Here is a 27,337-nt window from a genome sequence, read left to right as displayed (position 1 = left end):
CTTGCTCTGTGATAACAACACCCCCAAAACTAATGACTCACAACACACAACAGCACACAGTCTCTGTGGGCCAGGAACCCAGGCATGGCTTACCTGGTGACTTCTCCAAGTTCTCAGGAGCCTCTGGTTGTGGTCTCAACTGAGTCTTGACTGGGGAGGATCTGCTCCCTACTCACTTCCGTGTTATCAGCAGGACTCCATGAGCTTTTGGACTGGGGGGCCTCACTCCTGTCTGTCTGTTGATCAGGACCCTCCCTCAGGTCTTTGTCACATGAGTCTCTCCATGGGCAGGTCATACATCACAGCTGCTGCCTGGAAGGAGAGAGAAAAATAAATGACAAACACGGGATGACTGAGAGAGAAACAGAGAGAGAGGATAAAAGAGAGACACCACGGTGACCCCACTTGGGTGGCACCACACCCCTCCCCAAGGTCATACCACCCCCCAGGCCATGCCAGCCCTTGTCCTCATGGGGTCCCTGGTAATGGGGGCTGGGAGGAAATGTGGACAGAACTGATGAGGCAGAAAGTTGTTGGATGAGGCAGGGTCCATTTGGGAGAGAGGTGGTGGGGGTCAGGGAAGGAGGAGCCATGTGACTTGGGGAGATCTGGGAGGCCAGCAGTAATAATGAGGATAATGAAAATTGGGCTGCTGCTTCAGGAATAGCACACATTGATGGCAACCCCAAGCTCCATCCCCACAGCCTCTCACCACACTGGGTTCATGGGGCTGAGTCTGACCGTGGCTGGGCCTAGTCCATCAGGTTGGGTGCCTTGGGGAGGCTGGGGGCTGGGGTGGCAAATGGGGAGGCCTCTTTCACTTCCCTGCCCTGACCCCGCTGATCGCACAGAACAGTGGGATATAAGTCTACCCAGGAGCTCCAGTTCAGACCAGGCCGTAGGGAGGAACTGTCGGAGTCACAGGCTAAGTCAGCACTCTCATCTGGACCTTCTCTGAGATCCAGCTCACCCTGAGTGTGAGAGTCAAAGTGCAGCCCTACCTGCTGGCATTGCCTGGGCCACAGCTGCCGTGTGCCAGCCCAGCTTCTGCCAGATCCTGCTGCAGTAATTAGAGGTTGATTCCTCTATCCGTGGACATGGTCACGGCTGGATGGTACAGCCCCCAGGCCGACCCATCCAGCACGGGAGAACTGGGAGCTCCTCGGAGGCACAAGGGCTTCAGGGGCAGAAACAGAAGGAGGTGGTTCAGAGGGGCTCTTGACGCCTCCCTGGCCGCTGCTGGCACTGTCTCTGCAGAACTCCCCGCAGGAGATCCCCAAGGAAAAGGAGAATGGCATCATCTCCTCGGTTTACCCCAAGAAACGGGCGATGAAGGGCTGCCGCAGGTTCTGGGTGAGTGCAGGGGGAGGGGAGTGACGTCCCTACCCAGGGACCCAAGATGACCAAGGCACCACCCTGTGGACCTCAGGTCACTCCCAGGGCTTTCCCTTTCGAGGGTCCCCAGTCCCCTCACAAGAAAATGATCTCCCCCCCTCTGCACTGTTCTCCCTGCCCTGGCCAGCTAAAAAGTCACTCTTCCCATAGTTGTAGGAATATCAGAAATGAGGTTTTTATACTGTCTTCACTTCACAAAAAAAAAAAATTTTTTTTTTCTTCTTTTCACATAAGCCCATGCATATTTTGCCTGTTGCTGCTGTTTGTGTTTAACTTTCAACACCAGGGTCTCAGGCAGCAGTCGGCTGGGTCCTCGCACAACTTCTCCCAGCTTCACACATCATCACACTTGGCAGGCTTCTTTTATCCTAAAACGAGGGCTTAGGCTATGACACATCTTTTTCTACAACCTGTAATCTCACGGAACACATCACGTGACCCCTTCAGGTCAGGGACTCTAGCCTGACTCGCTGCAGAATGTTCCAGAAGGGAGGCCTGTCCCCACAGTGACTGAGCCTCTCTCTGCTGCTGGTCCTGGACTGATGCCTTCTGCAGGGCTGCAGGAACGCTTACGTGTGTCCTCACACACTCACCCACCCAGGACAGACTCCCAGGAGTGGCATGCTTGGGGGGAGGATGTACACATTTCAAGTTAGGATCACTAGAGCCAGACTCCTTCCCAAAACAGCGGTCACAGTGATGTGGCCCAGCAGTTTGTGATGCTGGCCACGTCTCTGCATTGAGCCTGTTCCAGGTATTATGGTTCCTTTCTGTTTTGCCAGTCTGCTGTCAGGGTGGCCAACAGAACTGCAGGGTGGCTCCGAGGCACCTGTTGGCCCTAAGAAGCTGAACCGCCTCTCAGTCTTTTACCTATCATTCACATTTGCACTCCCTGGGCCACCTGTTCAGATCCTCAGTTTTGCGGGGGTCTTTCTCCCACCCCAGGGTCTCTAGGTTTTCAACCTTGTATGCGTCTGGGTGCTCCATAGCTTCATGTTCTCAAAACCCCCTTTAATGCACAGAAAGAAAAATCCATGCCTTGCCTATCTCATTGGTGTGTCTGCTGTGTGCACTGTCTCCACCTGGGAGGGAGTGAGCTTGCACCAGACCTTCCCCTCCGAGTCAGGAGCAGAGCAGGCTTCATGTTGCACAGAGGAAACATCATGGAACACTAATGTCAGACAGTTCTGGGCTCTGACCAGGTGAACTGGGGAAGACACTGGATATCACCAAGCCTCTGTTTTCTCAATGGGGTGTTTTGTGAAGACTCACTGGGATACTGCTCTTCCTTCAGGGAGATAACAATGGTTACTTAGTTAACGAAATCCTTCAGGTTCCTAATGTTTGTAATCAGCCCCCACCTCCAATTCTGCTTGGAAATCCAAGTCCTGTTTGCTGCTGAAGGCACTCATGTCCCACCTCCTGCCACAGGTCACTGAGGGACAGGGAGTGCCTGGTCTAAGCTCTGGGCCCCCAACCCTCCTGGTGGTTTATGGGGTTGCCTCTGACAATATGTTCCTCCTCTGTCCCACCTCAGTGTGTCTGTGGTTCAAACGAGGACCTGGATGAGGCCTGGGTGATGAAAACCTTCAAGGCAGGCTCACTGGAGAAGCTGGTGGAGCTCCTGGTGCCCGCTTTCCTAAAGGGTGACTTCTCCTACATCGACATCTTTCCGCGAACCTATAGAACCTACGCCACCACCCAGCAAGTCCTAGACCAGCTGCTCCAAAGGTGACTGCCCTGCCCTCCAAAGCCCAATGGGGCCTCTACTCCCTACCAGCTGTGAATCTGGAGAATGCCACTTCACCACTCAGAGCCTCAGTTTTCTCCCCTGAGAAGTGGGCTGATAAAGGTCCAATCAGCTAGAATTACTGTCAGGACCACATGGGATAAGCCACAGAAAGTGTATACCCGGAGCCCCGCTCTATGGTAAAGGGTGCTGGAGGGGCTGGGATCTTCACATGTTCTCCATCACGAAGAAGCTGTCTGCCTCCCTCCTCACTGACTACGTGCCCTTGAGCAAACATACCTCCCATTTGTAAAGGGGATGTTCAGATTCCATTTAGTGTGTCCTTGTCCTTGGTATCAACGGCACTGGATTTGGTTTTTGGTTTTGGCTTGTCCTTGGTATAGCCAGAAAAGAGATCCCTGGAGGCTGGAAGAGAGGCTACAGGACTCTCAGATACCTGGGAAGGTACTGGGTGGGTTCACTCATTCACCAATGATCCGTGAAGCCCCTACTGTTGCAGACACTGTTCTGGGTATTTAGCATTGTTCAGTGAACAAAGCAGATAGGAATCCCTGCCCTCCTGGGCCTCCGTTCCAGTCCGAGAGTCAGACCGGAACACTACACATCTTAAGCAAGTAGTGTCCACAGTGCATTAGATGTGACACCCTCACACCACCTCTAGGTATGGATGTAACCACCCCTATTCTGCTGAGTACGGTGAACCCCAGGAGCAGCTGAAAGGGTGAGTGGACTTTGTGTGGAGAAGGAGGGGCTCTATCTCTACAGAAGGACAGAGGTTTCACGGGACTTGTGTCTGGATTGGGGTTGGCAGACCGTGGGCCACATTCATCTAGATTCCACTAGAGGGATGAGTTTAGGGGCGGCCCCTGCAGGACGTAAGCAATCGTAGAGAGATGGGAGTGGAACCTTGGTGTCCTGGGGAGCAGAGGGGAGGCTGGGGGCTCAGAGAGGCTCCTGAGACAATTCATCCTCCCAAAATTCCTTCACATCACAGGTTGCCCCCTTCTGAATTTTGGGCCCAAAACAGGAAGCGGGGGGGTGGGGAGTGGAGAAAATTGCTCCCAAATCCCCGTTCCCAGTCATGGGTGCTCAGCTGCATGTGGGGCCCCTGTTCCAGGGGAGAACAGTGTCCATGGGACAAGGGACCCTCACACACGTGCAGACAACCAGGGAGCATGCTGGTGCACACGCTCCAGAGGAGGGGCATCATGGCCTGGACATCTGAGTCAGGGGACGGACCCTGTGTGTCACCCAGCATCAGATAATCCTGAAGCACTACTGTGTGCCGGGTTGTGAGATAAACATGCAGACACATATTTCTGTGCCCTTAGAGGGTTACTGTCCAGTGAGGAGAGGGCCAGGGGACACAAATGGATGTAATTCAGGCTCCCCAAGGAGGGAGAGTTGGTCAGACCATGGATGGGGAGCTCCCTGGGATAGGGCTCTGTGCTAGCCCCCTGTCAGTAACCAGGCCTGCCACTGCCAGGATAACCAGAGTGTGTAATACAGGGTGGCCCTGACCTTTGGAAGGCCTCTGACCCTGCTCTTCACCACCCATCCCTAGCGCCATCTCTTTTATCCTGGGCACATGGCTGAAGGAATACTCGGAGGATTTCAATCAGCCCCCAGACTTCCCCTGCCTAAAGCTCGTGCTGGAGTATGTGCAGGTGAACATGCCAGGCTCACATCTGGAGCGCTGTGCCCAACTTCTCTTGGCACAGCTGGATCAAATGGAGGTCACTGAGGCACAGCCAGAGAGTGAGGACGACTGGGCATGACTGCATGTGAGCTTGGGAGGGGCACGACGGAAGAACCCCAGGGGTTGGGGTTGAGCCAGAGCTCAGAGTAACTTCAGACCCTCCTCTGGTGGACCACAGTCTGGGAAGACTTTCCGGGGTGGAAAATCTTGGGAATGGGCTTCTCTTTGTGGCAGTGGGTGTTTTCCATCATTGGCAAGGCATGAGGAGAGGCAGTCATGTTGGTGAACCTTTCTCCTCTTGCAGCTCCAGAGCCGGGGCCAGCGCCAATGGTAAAAGGAGCTCGAGAGCTATCTTCGCCCCAAGAACCGGCGCCTGGACAATCTCCTGGGGTACATTCGGTTCCTGTAGCAGCACCAAATTGCCATAGTGCACCACCTATTATGTCATCGGCTGCAGCACTGGCACCAGATGGAGAGCTGGCAGGAGGGGCGGACCCTTCTCCTGGGCCACCTCCAGATATGGCTCCCGGACCACAAGCTGATGTTAATCCTGCTCCTTCTGCTGCTCCAACACCAGAGCTGCAGACAGCACCAGCTATTCCATCACCAGCTCCATTGCTGCCACCAGACCCAGAGCTGCCGGAAGGGTGGGATTCTTATCCTGGGCCACCTCCTGAACCGGCCCCTGTACCAGCTGGTGAGGTTGATCCTGCTCCTGCACCAAAACCAGAGCTCCACAGAGCACCACTGCTTCCATCACCAGCTCCTGCACTGGAACCTGATGAAGACCCAGCTGGAGGCTCAGATTCGTATCCTGGGCCACCTCCAGAACCAGTTCCCGGACCACTGGCTGATGTCAATCCTGCTTCTGCTCCTGTTTCAACACTGGAGCTTGACGTAGCCTAGGTCTTCCCCCAGGTCCATCAGCAGCATCAGATGGAGAGTCCGATGGAGAGGTGGATTCCCATCGTGAGCCACCTCCAGAACCGGATCCTGGAACACCAGCTGACATCGATCCAGCTCCTGCTCCAACACAAGACGTCGACAGAGCAACAGCTATTCTGTCCCAAGCTTCAGCTCTGGCAGCGGATGGATAGCCCGCTGGAGGTTCACGTTCTTAACCAGGGCCACCGCCTAAGCCAGGCCATGGACCACCTAGTGATGTCGATCCTGATCCTGTACAGACACCGACGCTCAATACAGCACCGCCTATCCCATCACCAGATGGAGAGCCCGCAGAAGAGCTGGATTTTTACCCTGGGCAACTTCCAGAACACACTCAAGGACCGTCTCCTGAGTCAGATCCCGCTCTTGCAGGAATATTGGAGCTGGGTACAACAACAAGTCCTCCATCACCAAGTCGAGCACTGCCACCTGACAGACAGCCTGCTGAAAGATCAGATTCTTTCCCTGGGCCAAGACCATAACCAGCTCCTGGACGGCCTGGTGAGGTCCATCATGCGCCTGGACTAACACTGGGACTCCACAGAGCAGCATCACCAGCTCCAGCACTGGCACCAAATGGGGAGAAAGGAGGAAAATGAGATTCTTATTCTGGGCTACATTCAGAGCTGGCTCCTGGGCCACCGGCTGATGTCAACCCTGCTCCTGTACCTCTACCAACACCAGGGCTCAATATAGCCCACAGCCGTCCATCTCCATCTCTGGCCCCGGCACCAGGGGAAGAGTCTGCTGGAGGGCCCGATTCCCATCCTGGGCCACCTACAGAAATGGTTCCTCAACCACCTGCTCCTGCACCAACACCAGAAGTCCTTAGGGCACCAGCTATTTCATCAACAGGTCCGGCGATGGCGCTAGACAAAGAGTCAGCTGGAGGGGTGGATTTCCATCCTGGGCCACCTCCAACTGGCTCCCGACAAACAGCTGATATCGATCCTGCTCCTGCTCCAACACTGAAGCCCCACAGGCTATTAAGTCCTATACCGCTAGCTCTGCCTCGGGCACCAGAGGCAGAGCCACTTGCCATGCCTCCTCCACAGCAGCTCCTCATTCACAGCCTGGGAACATCAGCCTCAGAACCAGACATTTTCTTCTTCTCACCTCAGTGGGTGTTTTTTCGATTTTGTTGTAGTATTTTTCCAGCTCAATTTATACTTTATAGCTTATACTCTATTAACTGGTAAATTTCTTATTAAAGAAAGTTTTGTTTTAATAGCTTTAAAGTGTGTCATATAGTGGCTTTACCTACTTTCACAATCCTATTCAACCATCACCAGTATCTACGTCAGAACACTTTCGTCACCACTGTGATGGCTCATGTTACGTGTTAACTTAGTTAGGCCATGATTCTCAGGGATTTGGCCGAAATTATGTAATCATCTTCCATTTTGTGATCTGATGTGATCAGCCAATCTGTTGGAAGAGAAGCTTCCTTGAGGATGTGGCCTGAAAATTAATATATCTTCTGGAGTATGCAGCCATTAATCTCCCTGATGCCTTTTTCTCTATCCCTGTTTTAAAGGACCACCAGAAGCAGTTTGCCGTCACTTGGTCAGGCCAGCAATACACCTGCACTAATTTATCTCAGGGGTATATCAATTCTCAAGGTGTATGTCATAATTCAGTCCTCAGGGAGCTTGATTGCTTTTCCTTTCCAGAAGGCGTCACATTGGTCCATTACATTAATGGCATTATTCTGACTGAACCTACTAAGAAAGAAGTACCAATACTCTAGACTTATTGGTAAGATACTTGCATGCTAACCCAAAAACCAAACACACTGCCATCGAGTCGATTCTGACTCGTAGTGACCCTATAGGACTGATTAGATCTGCCCGATAGAGTTTCAAAGGAGCACCTGGCGGATTCGAACTGCGGACCTCTTGGTTAGCAGCTGAAGCACGTAACCACTGTATGCCACCAGAATTTCCATTGCATGCTAGAGGGTGGAAAATTATTCTGACAAAAATCCATATGCCTACATTTCAGTGAAATTTCTAGGGCTCCGGTGGTGTGGGGGATGTTGAAATATTCCTTGTAAAGTGAAGAATTAGTTGATGTATCTGGCCCTTCCTACAGTAAAGAGGAGGCACAACATTTGTTGGGCCTCTTTGGGTTTCGGAGGCATCATATCCCTCATTTGGGTGTGCTGCTCCAGCCTATTGATCACGTGGTTTGAAAGCTGCACCTTTTGAGTAGGGCTCACAACAAGAGAAAGCTCTGCAACAGGTTCAGTCTGACGTCCAAGCTGCTCTGCCACGTGGGCCATATGATCTGGCAGAGCCAGTGGTTTTGGAAGCGACAGTGGCAGACAGAGATGCTCTTTGGAGTCCTGTTTAGAGTCTCGGGCAGGCCCCTATTGGTGAATCACAGTGCAGATCCTTAGGATTTGGGAGCACAGCCCTGCCATCCTCTGCATTTAACTACTCTCCTTTTGAGAAACAGCTTTTGGCTTGTTACAGGGCCTTAGTAGAGACTGAACACTTAACCGTAGGACACCAAGTCACAATGCATCCAGAGCTGCCCATCATGAACTGGCTGTTGTCTGACTTACGGAGCCATAAAGCCAGATGTGCACAGCAGCACTCCATCATTAAATGGAAGTGGTACACACGATACCAGGCCTGAGCAGGACCTGAAGGCTCAAGTAAGTCGCACGAGGAAATGGCCCAAATGCCCATGGCCTCCACCCCTATTACATTACTTGCCCTTTCCTAGTCTTCATCTATTACCTCATCATCAGTTAACTGAGGATGAGAAAACTGATGTCTGGTTTACAGGTGTTTCTCTGCATGATATGCAGGCACCATCTCAACATGGACAGTGGCAGCAAAGCACTACAGCCCCTTTCTGGGACCTCCCTGAGGGACAGTGGTGAGGGAATAGCCTCTCAATGGGCAGAACTTCAATCAGTGAACATGAGTTTTCACTTTACTTGGAAGGATAAATGGCCAGATATGCAGTGGTACATTGATTCATGGGTTGTGGCCAACAGTTTGACTGGATAGCCAGGGACTTGGAAGGAACATGATTGGAATTTGGAGCCAAGGAAGTATAAAGAAGTGGCATGTGACAGACCTCCCTGAACAGGCCAAAGAAGCAAACATATTTGTATCTCATGTGAATGCTCTGACTTAGGCAGCATTCTCTAAAGAAGCAAAACCAGTAAAGTGTATAAATACCTATATATATAGAGAGAGATTTATATCAAGAAAATGGCTCACACGGTTTTAGAGGCCATAACATCCCAAGTCTGTGGGTCAGGATAGAGGCCTCTCCTGATTCATGTACCCTCAGGTGCTGGTGTACCCAACATCGGCAGGCTGGAGAGCAGGGCTTTTGCTCACAAGCTATGAAGATCAACAAATCCAAAGATTGGCAGGCAAGACCGCAGGTAAACTGTTAGCTCACGTCCCAAAAACTGGAGGTGAGATGAACAGAAGCCAGCTGCAGACTCCCCAATGACAAAAGCTCCCGAGCCCTGCCAGAATGTCTGCACAAAATAGATGCAGGACACACACCCAAGGAAACTCCCCTTCAACCAATTGCCTACTAACATCATATGGCACCATGGGGGTAATCACATATTAAATCTCAACAGGGAAGTGACCACAACATAACATGACTGCCAAAACTCTGAGAATCACGGCACAGCCAAGTTAACACATACTCTTAACTACCACAGTTCACCCCTTTCCAACTCTACACATCTCCTTAAACCATACATAATCTCTGAATAAAGACAATTATAAAGGCATTCTTGTGCTAACATGATACAATGAACACACATACAACCAAAAATGCACTAGCCCTGTTTACATCTTATATTTTATAAGTTGAGAAAACAAAAATATTTGATGCACACATAAAAGCAGAAACACTCATAACAGTGACACTCCTGGTTTCTGCAGTTGGTCACATGGCCATAACTGGTATTTAGAACTACCTTCTTCCACCACCTATTCCATGTTCCCTTTGCTCTAAGCAAGCACCTCAGCTCGTCGTGGCTCTTTCCTGGTCGGGTGACCAAACTGTCATTCGTAAAGGGTGTGGGCCATTAGTAGTCCTGTCGTAACTGAATTGCTGTAATTTTACACTGACATTAATCACAAGGCATGTGTGATTGTTAAGATTGTGTGTGTCAACTTCGCTGGGCCACGATTCTCTGTGTCTTGGCTCTTGTACGATGTTATGATCACTTCCCTGTTGAAAGCTGATATGTGGATTTCAGATATGGAACCCCCATAATGGAACCTTCTGAGTGCTATCAGTGCAGGTAGGGCCTGTGGTGGCTCACTCCCCACTCAGCCTTTCTCTCTTCACCCTCTGCCACGTACTTCCTTCCTGCTCATCTTGCCAAGGCTCTTGGCTTGCTCTGGATCCTGCAGCTGTCTCTTGTTCATCCGACCTCCAGTTCTTGGGACTTATCTCCCGATCCTGGGATTCATCAACCTTCACAGCCTGTGCGTTTAAGAGCCCTGCTCTCTAGCCTGCCAATCTGGGGTTTGCCAGCCCCTATTGCTACATGAATCAGAAGAAGCCTCTATCCTGATGCATGGACTTGCAAATCTACAATCACATGAGCTGCTTCCTTGATGTAAATCTCTCTTTCTATACATATTTACACCCTTGACTAGCTTTGCTTCTCTAGAGAACCCAGCCTAAGACAGTTGGTACCGAGAGTGGTTCTAGACAAACAAAATTTTAAGGATGAGTTTTCTAAATTAATTTTCAAGTCTGGTTAGTTTTGAAGATGTTGATGACTCTGCTCTCAGTAGAAAAGAAGGCACTGCTAATCCATGCATGAGGCAATTCAAATATGCAAATTATCACCACCAACAGATCAGGTATTGGTGAAAGGCAAGGCTCTGGGTGATCGCATATATGATACCTTTCAACAATTTTCTCATAATGAGAAGTATACAGAAGCTGGTTGGTTGGTCCTACTTTCACCAGACAAACTGGTGAAAGAAAGAGATGCACTCAGGGCTTCAGTGTCTAAGCTCAAGTGCAGCATAAACAACCTCAAAGTTTCCACTTGTGCTTTGAAAGAAAGCCTTATTTCTTGTAGCAATAACGCTGATATTGCCAAAAACCAAACCAGAGTCTTATTGTAAGAGTGGCTCAATTACAATCCTACTTCAACTGCCAACCTCAAGAGGTGTCTGAAGTTAAAATGAGGGCACTGATTGGGAAGAAATAAGATCCCGAAACTTGGGATGGGGACATATGGGAAGATAATTAGAAAGCTGGAGACAGTGAGCCCCTAAATTCCATTTAATCACTCCTGTTGGTAGGGTTGCCAATAGAACCACTTCCATCTGAGGAGATTACTTCACGTTTGTCTGCTACACCACCGTGCCCAGTAAAAGCATTAGCCCCTCCACTTCCATTTAATGAAATTAGCCCTTCCTCAGCTGCCTCTAAAGAGCCCTTGCCTGAGCCATTGCCTGGGGCATCATCTGAGGCAGATGCTTTACAAGACAATGCTGAATGTTCTCAAAACAATCCCACACTACAGATTCTGGCTTCTAGGCATATAACTAGACTTAAGTCCCAGCGAACCACAAAAGGTGAAGTACAAAGTGTGCCCCAGGAGGAAGTATGCTACACTCCAAGAGAAGTGCTTGAGTTTTCTAATATGTACAAACAGGAACCTGGGGAATAGGTGTGGGAATGGTTATTAACGGTGCAGGGTAATGCTCCAAGGAACGTAAACATGCATCGGACTGAGTTTATTGCTATGGGTCCACTAAGCACAGATTCTTCATTCAGTGTTTCACCTCAAGAAGTTAGGAAAAGATCTAATAGTTCCTTTGGTTAGGTTGCTGAAGCATGGGTCACGCAGTTGCCTACAGTAAATCAAGTTGACGTACCAGACATGCCTTGGTATACTGTAGAAGACGGTATTCAAAGGCTTAGAGATACTGGCATGCTAAAATGCATTTCTCAGGTTAAACCCACAGACCCACACATGGAATGCCCAGAGAACACACCTTTTACCACAACTGTGAGGAAAAAAATTCTGAAGGGAAATTCAGCATCCTTGAAGACTGCTGTGACTGCTATTTTATGTAAATCAGATTTGACACTGGGAACTGCCCTAACTGAATCAAGACACCTAAATACAATAGGGTTGATTGGACCCTGTGATAGTAGGGGCCAAGTGGCAACACTCAATCAACAAAGACAAGTGGATGTGGTTACAGTAATGGATGGCAGAATCAAAGCAGTAATCAGAATAGTTTGACTCATATGGACTTAAGACTACTTAGTCATGGTGTCCCTAGGAGTGAATTAGATAGGAAATCTACTAAATATTTACTTGATCTGTACAAACTGAAGAACTCTAGTTCAGGTGAACAGCAGTCTAACGTGAATCGCTCTCAGTCAACTCCCATACTTGAGCAAATTTAAGGACCCACAACCCCTTCAATGAAGGGGAGGCCAGGTCCCCATGAGGAAGGACTCCAATACACTGTCAAAAATTTCTATGCTCAATTCTCTCCTAGCCTTCCCCAAAGGTGTCTACAACCTTTTATGAGAGTGACTTTGCACTGATGAAAAGAAAATAATCAGACTTTTTGGAGATTACCGGACAGTAGCTCTGAACTGACACTAATTCCAGGAGACACAAAACGGTACTGTAGCCCACCAGTCACAGTGGGGGTATATAGAGGTCAGGTTATTAATGGAGTCTTGGTTCATGTTTGTTTCACAGTAGGTCCAGTGGGTCCCTGAATCCCCCCATAGTGATTTTCCCAGTGCCAGAATGCATTATTGCAATAGATACGCTCAACAACCGGCAGAAACCCCCCGCTGAATCCCTCACAAATGAAGAAAGAGCTATTTTGGTAGGAAAAGCCAAGTGGAAGCCATTAGAACTGCCCCTACCTAGGAAAACAGTAAACCAAAAGCTATACGGCATTCCTGGAGGAATTGCAGACATTACTGCCACCATCAAGGACTTGAAGGATGCAGGGGTGGTGATTCTCACCACATCCCCCATTCAACTCACCTGTTTGGCCTGTGCAAAAAACAGATGGACCTAGGAGAACAACAGTAGATTATCAAAAACTTAACCAGGTTGTGACTCCAACTGCAGATGCTGTTCCAGATGTAGTTTGATTGCTTGAGCAAATTAATACATGTCCTGATACCTGGTGTATAGCTGCTGAACTGGCTAATGCCTTTTTCTCCATAACTGTTTTGAAGGACCATCAGGAGAAGTTCACTTTCAGATGGCAAGGCAAGCAATACACCTTCACTGGCCTACCTCAGCGCTCCATGAGCTCTCCAGCCCTATGTCATAATTTAGTCAGCAGGAACCATGATTGCCTTTCCCTTCCATAAGATGTCACAGCTGGTCCACTACATTGACGGCATTATGCTGATTGGACCTAGTAAGAAAGAAGTATCAATGACTCTGGAATTATTGGTAAAACATTTGCCTGCCAGAGAGTGGTAAATTATTCCCACAAAAATTCAGGCACCTACCACCTCAGTCAAATTTTTAGGGGTCCAGTGGTACGGGGCATGTTGAGATATTCAATCTAAACTGAAGGATAAGTTATTGCATCTGGCTGCTCCCACAACCAAAACAGAGGCACAATGCCTACTGAGCCTCTTTGGAATTTGGAGGCAATACGTTTCTCATTTCAGTGTGCTACTCCAGCCTATTTATCAATTGACTTGAAAAGTTGCTAGTTTTGAGTGGGGCCCAGAACAAGAGAAGGTTCTGTAACAGGTTCAGGCTGCTGTGTAAGCCACTCTGCCACTTGGGCCACATGATCCAGCTGATCCAACGGTGCTTGAAGTGTCCGTGGCAGATGAAGATTCTGTCTGGAGACTTTGGCAGGTCCCTACTGGTGAACCACTGCACAGACCCTTAGGATTTTGGAGCGAAGTCCTGCCATCCTCTGCATTTAACTACTCTTCTTTTGAGAAACAGCTTTTGGCTTGTTACTGGGCCTTAGTAGAGACTGAACACTTAACCATGGGACACCAAGTCACCATGTGGGCTGAGCTGCCCATCATGAACTGGGTATTGTATGACCCACAGAGAAATAAAGTTGGATGTGCACAGCAGCACTCCATCATTAAATGGAAGCAGTATATACAAGATCGGGCCCAAGCAGGACTTCAAAGCCTGAGTAAGTTGCATGAGGAAACAGCCCAAATGCCCATGGTCTCTATTCCTAGCACATTACCTTCCTTCTCCCAGTCTGCACCTATGGCCTCATGGGGAGTTCCTTCTGATCAGTTGACTGAAAAAGAGAAACTTGTACCTGGTTTACAGATGATTCTGTGCAATATGCAGGCACCACTCAAAAGGGAACAGTGGCAACACTTCAGCCCTTTCTGGGACCTCCCTGAAGAACAGTGCTGACAGGAACTCCTCCCAACAGGCAGAACTTTGAGCAGTGCACCTGGTTGTTCACTTTGCTTGGAAGGAGAAATGGCCAGATGTGAGCTTCTATTCTGATACATGGGCTGTGTCCAAAAGTTTGGCTAGGTGGTCAGGGACTTAGAAGGAATATGATTCAAAAATTTGAGACAAGAATTTATGGGGAAGAGGTATGTGGATAGTCCTCTATGAATGGGCCAAAGAAGTGAAGATATGTGTGCCATGTGAATGCTCACCAAAGGGTGACCTCACCAGAGGATTATTTTAACAATTAAGTGGATAGGGTGATGTGTTCTTTGGAAACCAGTCATCCTCTTTCCCCAGCTACTCCCGTCATTGTTCAAGTGACTCATGAACAAAGTGGCCCTGGTGGCAGGGATGAAGGTTATGCATGGAACCAACATGGCCTTCCACTCACCAAGGCTGACTTGGCTACAGCCACTGCTGAGCACCCAATCTGCCAGCAGCAGAGACCAATACTGACTCTCCAATATGGCACCATCCCTTGATGTGATCAGTCAACAACCTGGTGGCAAGTTGATTACACTGGACAACTTCCATCACGGAAAAGGCAGCGTTTTGTTCTTAGTGGAATAGACACTCTGGATAAGGATTTGCCTTTCCAGTATGCAACACTTCTGCCAAAACTACCATCCGTGAACTTACAGAATGTCTTATCCCAGTCATGGTATCTCAAACAGCATTGCCTCTGATCAAGGGACTCACTTTACAGCAAATGAAGTGCAGCAGTGGGCCCATGCTCATGGAATTCACTAATCTTACCATGTTCCCCATCATTCTGAAGCAGCTGGTTTGACAGAATGATGGAATGGCCCCCTGAAGTCACAATTATGGTGCTAGGTAGGTGGCAATACCTTGAAGGTTTGGGGCTGTGTTCTCCAAAGGCTCTATATGCTCTAAACCAGCGCCCAGTATATGGTACTGTTGCTCCCATAATCAGGATTCATGGGTCCAGGAATCAAGGGGTAGAAATGGAAGCGGCACCATGCACTATTACTCCTAGTCATCCACTCATAAGATTCTTCTTCCTGTCCCTGCAACCTTACGCTTTGTATGTCTGGAGGTCTTAGTTCCAAAGGGAAGAATGCTACCACCTGGAGACGCATCACTGATTCCACTAAACTGGAAGCTACGAATGCCACTTGGCCACTTTGGGTTCCTTATGTCTCTGGATCAACTAGCAAAGAAGGGAGTTACCATACTGGCTGGTGTGATTGATTCTTATTACCAAGAGGAAATCAGATTGATAGTACATAATGGAAGTAAAAAAGAGTATGTCTGGAATGCAGGAGATCTCTTAAGCCGTCCCCTAGTACTACCATGCCTTGTGATTAAGGTCAACGGAAAACTACAGCAACCCAATTCCGACATGACTACTAATGGCCCAGGCCCTTCAGGAATGAAGGTTTGGGTCATCCCACCAGGCAAAGAACCATGACCTGCTGAGGTGCTTCCTGAGGGCAAAGGGAATACGGAATGGGTGGTGGTAAAGGTAGTTCTAAATACCCGTTGTGGCCACGTGACCACTTGCAGAAACGAGGACTGTAATTGTCATGAGTATTTCTGCTTTGTATGTATGCATCGAGTATTTTTGTTTTCCCCACTTATAAAATGTAAGATGTCAACAGGGCTAGTGTGTTTTCGGCTGGATGTGTGTCAGTTGTACCATGTTAGCTGCAAGTGTGACTTTGTAATTGTCTTTCTTCAGAGATTTTGTATGGTTTGGGGAGATGTGTACAGGTGCCAGGCTGACAAGGTGTGGACTGTGATGGTTAAGACTGCATGTCAGCTTGGGCTGGGCCATGATTATCAATGTTTTGGCAGTTGTATAGTATTGTGATCACTTCCTGTTGAAATGTGATGTCTAATCACCCCCAAGATGGAATCTGCTGAGTGGCATCAGCAGAGGTAGGGCATGTGGGAGTTCACCGCCCCTCAGCCTTCATCTCTCCTCCCTCTGCTGCCTACTTCCTCCCTGCTTGCCTCGCCAAGGCGTTTGGCTGATTCTGGACCCTACAGGTTCCTCGAGTTCACCTGACCTCTGGTTCTTGGGACTGGAGCTAACAACCTAGCTGCCAATCTTGGGATTCATCAGCCTTCACAGCCTGTGAGCAACAGCCCTCCTCTTTGACCTGCCCATCTTGGGTTCGCCAGCCCCTGGGGCTACATGAATCAGGAGAAACCTCTATTCTGATCCACGGACTTGGACTGTTCTAGCCTCTACAATCATGTGATTGATACACAAACACACACACACACACACATATATATACATACACGTATGCATATGTATATACGCTTTACTGTTTTTCTTCTGCAAAGAACCTAGCTTAAGACAGCACATATGCCCAGTTACCAGGTGCTCTGTCTCATGTTGCCTTCTCATACTCCCTGTCTGTATTCCTTCGTAGCTGTAGTCCAATATGGCGAATCCATGCCGCAGTGGCTGGTAGGGAACCTCCAGTCCATAGCTGTTTTCTCTGTTCTCTATCAGTTTCTTATTCCATTTGATGCTTGATCGAGTTCTTTATTCCTCCATTTGATGCTTAACGTTCCAGAAGTGATGTATATATTTGCTTTGTTTTTTTGGGTCTTTGCTGCAGAGAGATGGCATGCTGCTTCTGTGTATAGTGCCATGTTGGAAATGTCTTGTTTTCTTTATGTTGAGTCGCAATCCATACTAAAAGTTGTCATCTTTGATCTTCATCGGTATGTTTCTTAAGTCGGCAAGCAAGGTTGTGACATCTGCATTTCTCAGGCTGTTAATGAGTCTTCTTCCAATCCTGATGCCCCATCCTTCTTCACGTAGTTGGATTATTTGTTCAGCATACAGATTGAAAAAGTATGGTGAAAGGATACAACCCTGACGCCCACCCTTCTTAACTTTAAACCACTCAGTATCCCCTTGTTCTGTTCAAATGACTGCCTCTTGGTCATTGTACAGGTTTCTCATGAGCAAAATTAAGTGTTCTGGAATTCCCATTCTTTAAATGTTACCCATAATTTGTTATGATCTACACAGTTGAATGTCTTTGCAGAGTCAATAAAACAGGTAAACATCTTTCTGGTATTCCCTGCTTTCAGCCAAGGGCCATCTCACATCAGCAATGATGCACCTTGTTCCACGTCCTTTTCTGAATCTGGCTTGAACTTCTGGCAGTTCCCCATTGATGTATAGCTACAACCACTTTTGAATGATCTTCAGCAAAATTTTACCTGTGTGTGATATTGATGATGTCGTTCAATAATTTCTGTTGCATCACCTTCATTTGGAGTGGGCACAAATATGGATCTTGTCCAGTGGCTTGGCCAAGTACACGGCTTCCAAATTTCTTGACACAGATAAGTGGGCACCTCCAGCACTGCATTCATTTGTTGAAACATCTCAATTGGTATTCTGCCAATTCTTAGAGCCTTGCTTTTCGCCAATGCCTTCAGTACAGCTTGGACTTCTTTTTTCAGTAGCATTGCTTCTTGATCATATACTACCTCCGGGAAGAGCTGAACATCGACCAATTCTTTTTGCTACAGTGACTTTGTGTATTCCTTCCATCTACTTTTGGTGCTTCCTGGGTTAGTCAATATTTTCCTGTAGAATCCTTCAGTACTGCAACTCATGGCTTGAATTTTTCCTTCAGTTCTTTCAGCTTCAGAAATGCTTAGTGTGTTCTTCCCCTTTGGTTTTCTAATTCCATGTCTTTGCACATTTCATTATACTACTTTACTTTGTCTTCTCGAACAGACCTTTGAAATCTTCTGTTCAGCTCTTTTACTTCATCCTTTCTTCTGTTCGTTTTAGTTTCTCTATGTTCAAGAGCAATATTCACATTCTTTTCTGACATTCGTTTTGGTCCTTTCTTTCTTTCTTCTCTTTTTTAATGACCTTTTGCTTTCTTCATGTGTGATGTCCTTGATGCCATCCCACAACATTTCTGGTCTTTGGTCATTAGTATTCAATGCATGAAATCTATTCTTAAGATGGCGTCTAAATTCAGGTGGTATACACTCAAGGTCAAAGCCCTGGTGGTGTAGTGGTTCAGTGCTACAGCTGCTAACCAACAGATTAGCAATTTGAATCCACCAGGCACACCTTGGAAACTCTGTGGGGGCGGTTCTACTCTGTCCTATTGGGTTGCTTTGAGTCAGGATACACTTGATGGCAACAGGGTTGGGTTGGTTGGTTGGTATACTCAAGGTTTTATTTTAGCCCTCATGGATGTGCGAACGAAAACCATAAATGTAGGGGCAGTGCTTTGAGGTCCAGCTTTTAACAATGGCTTATTTAATAATAAAAGCACAAAAGGCAAAATAAATAAATAGAACTTCATAAAAAGTAAAAACACCTTATCAAAAAAGTGAAAACACAAGCTACCAAATTGGAGAATATCTTCAGGAACTCTATGTCGTATAAGAATCTAACAATCAAACTATATACAAAACTTCAACAAAAAACCAAACCAAACACGTTGCCAATGAGTCAATTCTGACTCTTAGTGACAAAAAGACAAAAAAATCATAAAATGGGCAAAGGGCTTGAACAGACATTTCACCAGAGAGGGCATTCAAATGGCCACCAGACACATGAAAAGATACTCAGTGTCATTAGCCATCAGAGGGATGCAAATCAAAAACACAATGAGATACCATGTCACTTCCACCAGGATGTCTAATAATAAAAATAACAGACATTGGTTGGGATGTGGGGAAATTGGAGCCCTTATCCATTACTGGTGGGAATACAAAACGGTACAGCAGTTGTGGAAAACTGTGGCAGTTCCTCAAAAAACTAAAATAGGAGAGGCAGTGCCAAGATGGGGGGAGTACTCACATGCTTCCGGTGGTCCCTTTTACAAAGAAGACCCCCAAAAAACAGTGAACTGACTATATATATGAAAAGTGAGGACCCATGAACATCAAAGCAAAGTTAAGAAACTGGACTGAGCAGCAGCGGGGAGGGACAGATGGTTCAGAATCATGAGGAGTTGCTGGACCTGTCTCAGTGGGAACCAGCGCCCCTAAGCCCCAATCCCTGGCTTGACCACAGCAGCCCTGGCTGTACCATACTGAATGTGGTTTTCTCAGCCAAAAAGAGTGAGCAGCAGAATCTACTCATGCCTCAGGAATCAGCGAAGAACAGCCTTCTTGGCAAAAGTTAAGTGCTTGCATCTAATTTACTGTGCAGATTTATCTGATCCCTCCTCCCTCTGCCCCAGGTCCTAAGTCAGCTTCAGTAACAGTCAGTTTTCCTGGGCCTGAGCTAGGTCCTGCTGCGCACCTTAAGCCACTCAGGCCTTACAGAAGGAGCAAATTAACAAACAGGGAGAAGAATAATCTGCTGGCTCCCCTAAACTAGGAACTTAGGGAAGAAGTGGCTCCTGTTCAGGCACAAACAGTCCATGACTTTGAATGCCTTTGACCCCTGCATGGACCTGTGTCCCATTTCAGTAGCTAAACCCTTGCTGTTACCCTGCAAGGGTTTATGTGCCTGAAGTCTGACTTTAACTATTTCAGCTGTGGGGTGGAGAGCCAAGTTTTTAATATTTGACACTGCTCTGCCTGTTAAGCAGGATCCTCACCTACCTACATCAGGGGCTTGAGGACTGGTGTTTCCACCCATACCACCTAGCCACCCACAACACAGGTCCAAGGATAAGTGGTGCCTCCCAGTCCTTACAGTTAAAAGCACTGGGTGGCTATGGCACGGTTTCAGAGCCCACCCACCTGTACACTCTAGAGAACAGGGACTCACCTTCCTCACAGACACCTAGGGGGTGGTTGTCAGCCCCGACTTGCTCACAGTATGACCTCCTGCTGCAACAAGAAACTTGTGCATATACCAATCACTACTCTCCTCTCAGACCATAGGTGACAGCATGCACCACACACTTGGTGACCTGTTCACTGGACACCTGCCCTGAATCCACACAAGAAAAGTGAATGGACTCCGATGCTCGTATACTTGGTAACAGTTCTAGCCATCTCGTGAAAAGACATTACAGCTTAAAAGGTTCCAATAATCAAGTTAGCTCATTCCAGCAGCCTATTTGGGTATATCAAAACAAAACAAAGTAAGAAGCTAAGACAGGAAGCAAACAAAATAAATAAATACAAAATAAATTATTACAGTGCAGAATTAAATGAAATAGAGAACAACAAAACAATTGAAACAGTTAACAAGACCAAAAGCTCTTTCTTTGAAAAGATTAACAATCGATAAACCACTTACAAAAGAAAAACAGGAGACGAAGCAAATAACTGAAATAAGAAATGAGATGGGTGATATCACAACGGACCCAACTGAAATTAAAACAATCATTTCAGATTACTATGAAAAATTGTACTCTAACAAATTTGAAAGCCTAGAAAAAATGGACAAATTTTAGAAACACACTACCTACGTAAACGAACACAAACAGAGGTAGAACAACTAAAATTCATATCAAAAAAAGAGACTGAAAAGGTAATTAAAGAACTCCCAACAAAAAAAGCTCTGACCCTGATGGCTTCACTGGAGAATTCTACCAAACATTCAGAGACGAGTTAACCCCACTACTACCAAAGGTATTTCACAGCATAGAAAAGGATGGGATACTCCAAAACTCATTCTATGAAGCCAGCATCTCCCTGATACAAAAACCAGGTAAAGACACCACAGAAAAAGAAAATTACAGACGTATATTCCTCATGAACCTAGATGCAAAAACCCTCAATAACCTTCTAGGCGAAAGATTTCAAAACCGTATCAAAAAAAAAAATAATTCACCATGACCAAGTGGGATTCATATCAGGTATGCAGGGAGGGCTCAACATTAGAAATACAATCAATGTAATCCACCATATAAATAAAACAAAAGACAAGAACCACATAATCTTATCAACTGATGCAGAAAAGAAATTTGACAAAGTCCAACACCTATTCATGATAAAAACTCTCAGCAAAATAAAAATATAAGGGAAATTCATCAACATAATACAGGGCATTTATACAAAGCCAACAGCCAACATCATCCTAAATGCAGAGAGTCTGAAAGCATTCCCCTTGAGAAAGGGAACCAGAGAAAGATGCCCTCTATCATCACTCTTATTCAACATTGTACTGGATGTCCTAGCCAGAGCGATTAGGCTAGATACAGAAATAAAGGGCACACAAATTAGCGAAGAAGAAGTAAAAGAATCTCTGCAGATGACATTATCTTATATGCAGAAAATCCTAAGCAATCCTCAAGAAAACTACTGAAACTAATAGAACATTTCAGCAGAGTACCAGGATACAAGAAAAATATACAAAAATCATTTGGATCCCTCTACGCCAACAAAGAGGAAATCAACAAATCAATAACATTTACAATTACCCCCAAGAAGAGAAAATACTTAGGAATAAATCTAACCAGAGATGTAAAAGATCTATACAAAGAAAACAAGACATTAAAGCAAGAAACCAAAAGAGACCAACATAAGTGGAAAAACATACCTTGCTCATGGATAGGGAGATTCAACATTGTAAAAATGTCTGTTCTACCCAAAGTGATCCATAGATACAATGCAATCCGAATCCAAATACCAATGACGTATTTCAATGAGATGGAGAAACAAATCACCAACGTCATATGGAAAGTGCCGGGGGCCAGCCTCAGCAAAGAACAGGGTTACCAGAGGAGGGGTAGAGTTCGGCGAAAAAGAATGAGAGGTAGTGTGTCTTATATTTTCATTTTGCAGAAAAAGAAAGCCTGCTCTTTATTTTTTACATGGTCTTTTATATCATAAGCTTACAAAAGCATAACATCGCATGATCAATAAAGGGGCAGTACAAGATATAATCATAAACATCATTTCCCAGAGACATAATTTTCCAAGTGACACATAGTACAGTTCCGCATATGCACACAAGTACAATGAGTTTTTGTTTAATTGAAGAGAATATTTTGTTGATTTTTACACAAAGTAACAATTGACTTCATACTGCTTTACACTTATGCTTAATCTTGCAATACCTTCCACAGTTTTTATAATAATTAATCTTTTTGCAAAACCATTGCCACATAGGCTTTGTCCATTTTGTCCAGGGTGGCCAAATTCTTGTAGTCCAGCCACTTTAGGTTACGTCATATTGTCCGCGATTATGCCAAGGACAATTAGCCCAATCTCTACACCCAAAGACCAGTCAAGCGCAGCAGTGAGCGGGGTAGACGAGAAGGTTGACCTGTAATTGGCTGAGAAATTGGCTGAGAGAACTCACTGCCTTTTGTTTTTCCACTTTTATGGGGTCATGTGTGGGTGGTGGTTTAATCACAAAAAGGGCCTTGGTAAATACCAGGATTCCACCATCCTGTTTTTGTTTTCCATAGTTGAGCTATTCGTTTTCCCCCTAAGACAACTTCACGTTGATCCCCAGGTAATACACGGGCTGTCCCTACCCGGGATTTTACCAGGGGATTATGAGTAGGACGCCCCCCTCCAAAGGTCCCTAAATCTATAATGGAATTTTATGCTTATACATTCTGCTATACACAGGCTGAAAATGAAACAGAAACATAACACAGATGACAGAGATATTCCTGACTTTTCAGGAATTCTTCGATGTTTATGCTAGGGGCAGTGGGTGCAGAGGGGCCGCCCTTGCAGCCTGGCTCTTCCTGACTTTTCAGGAATTCTTCAATGTTTATGCTGGGGGCAGTGGGTGCAGAGGGGCCGCCCTTGCAGCCTGGCTCCTCCTGACTTTTCAGGAATTCTTCAATGTTTATGCTGGGGGCAGTGGGTGCAGAGGGGCTGCCCTTGCAGCCTGGCTCCCAGCAGGAAAGGAAAGAGATCTCCGATAAGTTAAGCATTACTGAAGAAAAGAACAAAGCGGGAGGCCTTGCACTACCTGATCTTAGAACATATTACACTGCCAAGTTGTCAAAACAGAATGGTACTGGTACAACAGACACAGAGACCAATGAAACAGAATTGAGAATCCACACATAAATCCATCCACATATGAGCAGCTGATATTTGACAAAGGCCCAAAGTCTGTTAAATAAGGAAAAGACAGTCTCTTTAACAAATGGCACTGGCATAAGAGGATACCCATCTGCAAAAAAAGGAAACATGACCCATACCTCACACCATGCACAAAAACTAACTCAATATGGATCAAAGACCTAAACAGAAAATCTAAAATAATAAAGATCATGGAAGAAAAAATACGGACAGTGCTAGGAGCCCTAATACATGGCATAAACAGTATGCAAAACGTTAGTAACACTGCACAAACACCAGAAGAGGAACTCGATATCTGGGAGCTCCTAAAAATCAAACACCTATACTCATCCAAAGACTTCACCCAAAGAGTAAAAAGATAACCTACAGACTGGGAAAAAGTTTTGGCCTACCACAATTCTCATCAGCATCTGATCTCTAAAACCTACATGATACTGTAAAAATTCAAATACAAAAAGACAAATAATGCAATTAAAAAATGGGCAAAGGATATGAACAGGCACTTCACCAAAGAAGACATTAAGGGAGCTAACAGATATATCAGGAAATGCTCACAGTCATTAGCCATTAGAGAAATCCAAATCAAAACTACAATGAGATACCATCTCACCCAAACAATGCTGGCATTAATCCAAAAACTACAAAATGATAAATGTACGAGAGCTTGTGGAGAGACTGGAACACTTATACACTGCTGATGGGAATGTAAAATGGTACCACCACTTTGGAAATTGAGTTGGCGCTTGCTTAAAAAGCTAGAAATAGAACTACCATACAATCCAGCAATCCCACATCTTGGAATCTATCTTAGAGAAATAAAAGCCCTCACATGAACAGATACATGCACACCCATGTTCACTGCAGCACTGTTTATAACAGCAAAAAATGGAAGCAACCAAGGTGCCCATCGATGGATGAATAGATAAATGATGGTATATTCACAAAATGGAATACTACACAATGGTTAATAACAATGATGAATCCGTGAAACATCTATAGTACGAAGGAATCTGGAAGGCATTATGCTGAGTGAAATTAGTCAGCTGCAAAAGGACGAATATTGTACAAGACCACTATTATAAGAATTCAAGAAAAAATTTAAACACAGAAGAAAATATTCTTTCATGGTTACGTACGTGAGGAGGGAGGGAATGGGTATTCACTAATTAGATAGCAGACAAGAACTATTTTAGGTGAAGGGAAAGACAGTACACAATACAGGACAGCTCAGCACAACTGGACTAAACTAAAAGAAAGGAAGTTTCCTGAACACAACTGAACACTTTGAAGGCCAGAGTAGCAGGGGTGGAGGTTTGAGGACCATGGTTTCAGGGGACATCCAGGTCATTTGCATAACAAAATATTCTGCATCCCACATTGGTGAGTGGCATCTGGGGTCTTAGATGCTAGCAGGCAGCCATCTAAGATGCATCAATTGCTCTCAACCCACCTGGAGCAAGGGAAAATGAAGAATAACAAAGACATAACGTAAAGAGGAGCCCAAGAGACAGAAAGGGCCACATAAACCAGAGACTACATCAGTCTGAGACCAGAAGAGCTAGACGGTGCCCAGCGACAACCGATGACCACCCTGACAGGGAACACAATAGAGAATCCCTGATGGAGCAGGAGAACAGTGGGATGCAGACCTCAAATTCTTATAAAAAGACTCGGCTTAATGATCTGACTGAGACTAGAGGTAACCTGCAAGTCATGATCCCCCGACCCTTTGTTACCCCAAGACTGGTACCATTCCCAAAGCCAATTCTTCAGACAGGGATTGGACTACACAATAAGACAGAAAATGATACTAGTGAGGACTGAGACTTTTGGCTCAAGCAGACACATGAGACTATATGCGCAACTGCTGTTTAGAGGTGAGATGAGAAAGCAGAGGGGTAGAAGAGCTGGTTGAATAGACACCAGGAATGCAGGTTGGAGATGAGGAGTGTGCTGTCTCATTACGGGGAGAGCAGCTAGAAGTACAGAGCAAGGTGTTCATAAGTTTTTGTATGAGAAAGTGACTTGATTTGTAGCTTTTCACTTACACCACAATAAATAATAAAAAATATTTTTTTACCCAGAAATGGAGCTACCATATGCCCGAGAAATTCCACTCCTAGGTATATACCTGAAAGGCTTGAAAGCAAAGACTCAGATAGGGATTTGTACAAGAATGTTCATTGCAGCCTATTCACAACAGTCAAAAGGTGGAAACAACCTAAATGCCCATCTACAAATGAATGCGTAAACAAAATGTGGTACACACATACAATGGAATACAATCATCCAGTAGGAGAAATAAAGTCTTGATACATGTGACAGTATGCTGAGTGAAATAAACCAATCATACAAGGAAAAATATTATATGACCTCCATCATATAAAAAGACAAGAAAAGGCAAATGTACAGAGCCCAAAGTTTATTAGTGGTTACCTGAGGCAGGGAAGGAGGAGGAATGGGGTGTTGACGGTGTTGGAAAAATCACATTGATTAAACAAGGGTTGCACAGCTAAGTATTGTAATTGCTGTCAATTATACACCTGTAAAAAGCTGAATTGGCAAAAGTTGTGTGATAGATATATTTATAACTACAAAAAAAAAAAAAAAAGAGGAGCTGTTGAGGCTGCTTATGTATAACCAAACACCTCATGGGATTTGGTTCCTTGGCTTGGAGGTTTACAGTTATGACTTCATGGACCATCCCAGTTAACTGACCTAATAATGTATTTAGTGCTTAGTTTGTTTTGTAGTGACTGAGGTCTTAAAACGCTTGCAGGCAGCTGTCCAAGGCACAATTGGTCTCTATTCACCTGGAGCAACACGGGAAAAAAGAGGGTCAGGAATAAGAGGAGGATATGGAATGTGTAGCTAATTGCCTCCATGAACAACCGCCTCCTTTGCCATAACATAAGACCAGAAAAACTGGATGGTGTCTGTCTACCATTACTAAACATTTTGATCAAAAAGTCCATAGAAGAATCCTGATTGCAGAACTTCGAATTCTCATGGAATCCATACTTTCTGGACCATACAGACTAGATTCACCACTGAAACTATTGCCCTGAAATGATTTTTAAACATTAAACCAAAAATATTCCCTGAAGTCATCTTAAAATCAGCCAAGAGTGTAGCAATACGCTCTTTTAAGAATCATCTATATACAGTGAGTCTATGTTAATGAGGAAGGAACAACTCAGAAAAGGAGGGTGAGAATGGTTGCACAACATGAAGAATGCAATCAGTGTCACTAAATTGTACATGCAGAAAATGTTGAATTGGTGTATGTTTTGTTCTGTATGTTCTCAATAACAAAAAAACTAATAAAATTCAGAAAAAAAAATCTGTTGACAATAAAAAAAAAAAAAAAAGACAAATGACCAAGAAGGCTCTCCATGATTGTCCCCTATTACTCCTCTCTTATCATCTTCCCTTGGCTCACTCTGCTCCGGACTCACTGGTTTCCTTGCTGTTTCTAGAAAACCCCACACACCCTGCTGCATTAGTGCTTTTCAACTTGCTGTTCATTCATCTTGGAGCACTACCCTTCTCCCCATATCTGTGTCTCATTTCCCAATTCCTTCACCTTAACAAGGTCATCTCTCATCACCTATCTAAAACAACAAACCTCATGCCCTGAAACTCCAGGTTCCTCTTACTGGTTTTATTTCTCTCCAGAGTACTTATTGTCCCCAAAATTAAATGAATAAGTAAATGAACATGTTTGTTCATTTATCTATTACCATATTCTCCATTGAGAATTTAAGCTCTATTAGAGCACAGACTTTTTTTTTTTTTAATCTATTTTGCTTATTGCTGAATTCTCAGTGGGCAGAATCGTTTCTGAACTATAGTAGTCACATATATGACCAAAATAACACACCTGTTGAGTGAAAGAATGCACAAAGGAACCATTGGGCCATAGTCAATTCATAGCCAAGCACCATTTAAGTAGGGGAAGGGAGACAAGTGGATAGCTTAGGGGACTGAATACACTCATCTTCCCTGCCTACTCCTGGGTCCACAAGTTGTGTCTGGAAACTCTCCTGGGTACAGATTGACTGACAGCAAGACTTGAGAGTCTTGGGTCACCATCTATTTCCATTCCAGGGGATACAATCTTGCC

General features: G+C 45.6%; 1 protein-coding gene across 10 annotated transcripts in view; it reads right to left on the bottom strand.

The window, feature by feature from the left end:
* The window catches only part of LOC126068313 (ral guanine nucleotide dissociation stimulator-like), a 497,494-nt gene that overhangs the window by 220,788 nt on the left and 249,369 nt on the right, over positions 1–27,337 (bottom strand). For 2 of the 10 annotated variants that reach the window (XR_007515599.1, XR_007515609.1), the window contains one exon: positions 94–312. The exons of 6 other annotated variants lie outside the window; for them this stretch is intronic. The gene's annotated coding sequence lies outside the window, so the exon portion shown is untranslated. Of the gene's footprint in view, positions 1–93; positions 313–13,080; positions 15,448–27,337 lie in introns of those variants that run through there. 2 more of the 10 variants (XR_007515611.1, XR_007515610.1) reach the window with 2 other exon arrangements.

Source organism: Elephas maximus, chromosome 27, assembly GCF_024166365.1.
Source record: "Elephas maximus indicus isolate mEleMax1 chromosome 27, mEleMax1 primary haplotype, whole genome shotgun sequence".
Classification (NCBI taxonomy): domain Eukaryota; kingdom Metazoa; phylum Chordata; class Mammalia; order Proboscidea; family Elephantidae; genus Elephas; species Elephas maximus.
This window is presented reverse-complemented; position numbering and strand designations above follow the sequence as displayed.